This window comes from Cynocephalus volans, chromosome 3, assembly GCF_027409185.1.
Source record: "Cynocephalus volans isolate mCynVol1 chromosome 3, mCynVol1.pri, whole genome shotgun sequence".
NCBI lineage: Eukaryota > Metazoa > Chordata > Mammalia > Dermoptera > Cynocephalidae > Cynocephalus > Cynocephalus volans.
In genome coordinates, this window is record NC_084462.1 from 127,197,626 (window position 1) to 127,201,819 (window position 4,194).

Sequence of the window (4,194 nt, forward strand, 5' to 3'; positions counted from 1 at the left end):
ATTAACTCATTCATGAGGACTTTGTCCTGATGACCTAATCACTTTTTAAAGGTCCCACCTCTTAATATCATCACAATGGCAATTAAATTTCAACATGAGTTTTGGAGGAGACATTCAAAACATAGCAAATGATCTTTTTAGGATTTTCTCTATCAAGGAGAAATTGTCAAATTTCAAATTTCTAAAACAGTTCAATCTGCCAACTAAAAAGAAGGCTCAAATTAATAAGGCATTGGGAACTCAAATTTTGTCAATAGACATAAAACCTACTCAACACTTAAAATTCTTATATAGAATAAGCTATCTGAGTGAAAACATGCTTTGCTTGGAGAGATTTGTATGAATTTTACTAGGTGGGAAATGAGAAGTTTTTACTTTTGGACTGAAGCCTCTATGTTTGTTCCCGTGTAGGTGAACTGAGCAGTGCAATACCCTGACAGGTCAGAGTGCTTCACAATGGCAATAAGCAGTGGTGGTAGGTAGGTAGGTAGAATGTGCAGAAATATTAAAAAAAAAAAAAAAAAAGTTAGGAGAGTAGATGTATTTTATGAGTTAAAAAACCTCCAAGTGTTCACCTTTTTATGTGATTTTATAAATTCCCAGAGCACTGATAATTGCTCCTCCAAACAGCTTCTCCCGCAATGAATACTTTGTTCCTAAAGATATGTAGATTCTTACCAGTGAAACATAATATAATGTAAGTCGTCTTCCTGGTGAAGAAGCCCATTGTAGCTTTTTAAATCTTTCCGTCTATATTTTCCCTTTAGTTAACATGAAGTAAAAGAAGCTGTTTTACAGACTGCCTATTATTACATGTCAGTTTTTGAAGTTTTCAGAGGCTATCTTATTTTATTTCCTCTCATCAAGTCCGCAATGCGCACACATGCACACACCCTTTTTTTCTTCTGGTGAGAAAACTTAGAGGTAAAGTCCCTTGCCAAAGATTATACTTCTCTTAAACTTAGTTTCTGAATGCAATTCTACCTAACTTATAACTCTTACTAATGGCATATTTTAAAAAGTAGTTTTAATTGACCACCTTTGATTTACCAGGCTGACTTATATTCATGTTAATATGTATTCTTATACATCTATGCATATTTGTAGTTGATTATATGTTTAAATTTAACACACATATGTATATGTAAATATGTAAAACATACAGAGAGATACATATTATGAATATATTTCATGCAGATGTCAGGTTCAGACCAACAGACTCTTACAATGGGCGTGCTGTCCTATCAATTTGAAAGGATAAAATTTTACATACTAAATTGCATTATTTTGCTATCCAGATTTAATTAAATAAAATTAGATATAATTTTATTTGTGTTTTCTTTTTTTAAAAAAAGTGGCTATGCTTCATTAATTCAACATATTAAAATAAATAACATTAATTATGATGAAGCTTTTAATTTTTAACATGCTTTAAGAGCAAGGTCAATATTTTCATATTACAAATGAGGTGAGTCAACCTCAAAGTTTAAGTGTTTAAATTACATAAGCTTCAGAGAAAATTTTAAACCCAAGGATCCAAACTACAAGCTACTTCTCTTCTCCACTACTCCACAATTTAAAAGACATTTTTAAAGATACATATTACATAATACTCGGTGCAGGTATTGTTTATTTTTAGCTGAATGAAGTATTTTGTTTAGGGATCAGATTTTCAGCATATGTCAACATAAAAGATGATGGTGACATAAATAATTATGATAAATTGTTTACATATTTGATGTGAATTTAGTTTTCAGACAAACTCATCTTCTTGCTATTATGTTTAGGGAATTGTTTAAATTACTTGCAGTATGAGCTAGCTATTTATAACCAGCTGTCTTCGTAGGTGTTTATAAAGATAAATCACTCCACCATTTTACGTGCTTTTCTTTCTACCCACCCCCCTCACTCCTCCTTTGCAATCAAACACATCACACGTCTGTCATTATTACTGATAATCAGTTTTAGGAGTTTTAAATACACTCTTCCCTTATGGTATCTTTTATTCAAATTTTATAGATTTTTAAGTGTCTTTTATTTTCCTGACACTCTCAAACCCTTGTTTATTTTTTCTATCTTCCAAATTTTGCTTCTCCAACCTACTACATTTCTGTTTCTCCTTTATGTCCTCTTCTGTTTCACCTAATGTCATGCATCTCTTTCTTAGATATGAATCCAGTAACACAATAAAGTAACTCTTTTACTTGTCATCTTCCCATGCTTTTATGATATGACAGCATTTGAAAATTTTAGTAGTATTTATGATGCAATGATAAACACGTTAATTGACTCTTTCCTAAATCTAATTTGTCCGTAAGTCATTAATATACCAGATTCACACTTGAATCTTTATTACTCCTCTCATCAAGTTGGAACGGATGTTAATTTCTTTCCAACTGAACATTTTAGGTGACTCATAGCTACTTAACTTGACATTTTTCTCCTTCTCCGTCAATAATTACAATGATCCTGGTTAAGTTTTTTTCTCACAATTTGCTTTTCTCAAGCATATTTAAAAAATATATATTGTCAACTTTTCAGTGAATTGAATGGAAAATAATATATGTAGATGTCAATGCACTCAAAGACCTGCCTCTAATTTACTTATATGTATTATTTCAAACTGGTTTCTTATTGTTGGCAATACAGAGTGTATCTCTCTCAGTAGATTGTGTTGTGTATTCTTCCTGGAATTTTACTACTTAATACAATTTCATTATGTGATAATATGTCTCCTTACATTCCCATGTACATTATTCTTCTCTCCAAATTAGTCATTAAAGATAGGTGTCACAACAATGTTTGAATACATCCTTCAATAACCTAATGATTGACTAAAAGACCTAACTTCAAATTATTACAATTGTTATTATCGTTGTTGCACTGTTGTTATTCTAAATACTGAAAACGTATTGTGAACATGCAATATATAAATTACTGTGCATTTTCTCAATTGATCTTTATTACAATACTGTGAAGATGGTATTATTAAGACATTAAAAAACCAAAAAGCTGACACTTACAGAATGGAGGTCGATTAACAAAAGTCATATAGTTGATTAATTGCCAGATTCATGGCTCAAACCCAGTTTTACATAACAACTAAACTAAATTATTAACCTATATATTTTGATGATTGTGATGCTGAGTAATAAAAACAGAAAATTTGAACTAACATAGTGTTGTGTTTGAATTATCTTTACTTGAAAAATAATCAATGACTTTTAATATCAAAAGAAAAGTCTAAATCTACAAAATATTTCTTCAGTTTCTGTCCTCCTCTTTCTTCATGTGACTCAGTTATTTTTGTTATTATAATTTACATATTCACAGTTGAGATGTTTTACTCGCTATTAACTGAATTATAAACAATGACTAATACAGACAAAAAAATAATAGGCACACATAAACAGATGTATTTTTTACATCAATAAATTATATTTAATATTAAAAATTAGCCATTTCTGAGAACGATATATAAAACTATTATTTAAGTTTCTAAACATCCAAACTAATCAAGTTATTGTTTAAAACAAATGGTATATTCATAAATTTTGTGAAAGTCACTGTCTTTAAGTATTGGGATCCATGAATTTTAAAAAATGTAAACTGATTTTTGTCCCCCGTTATAATCAAATTAGAAAATCTTTTCACCACCCTGGAAATTCTTCTTACTAAGTTACCAGTAGTATCCCTTCTGACTTCCCATTGTAAAGGATAATTTTTTCTAGTCTTGAACTTTGTCAAGATGTAATTATGAAGTATTTTGTCAGTTTGGGTCTACTGAGAAGCAGACATTAAGATAGATTTAGATAAAAAGGAGGTTTATTGAGAAAACAACTATAAAGATTAAAGGGACAGGAACAATACTTGGACAGGAGAGCCTTTAGAATGTGATAACTTTGAAGATCAGAACTTCCAGCCATGCAGAGTGCAGCGGTCAACAGGAATTCCTCTTCTTGGTTTCCAGCCCTGACACCTGGAAGGTACAAGAGAAGGAAAAAGAGGAAGGAAGCGCCTCAGATTTTAATGTAGTTAAAATTCTTGGCTAGACTTATAGAGAACACTTAAGAAATATTGCCTGTCAGAAGAGTCCTACAAGAGGCACAAATGGTCCATGTCATGCTCAGTCATTGGCTGAGAGCAACCCATGAACAACACAGCTTCAGCAAGACTGGCAAAATTAAATGGGCA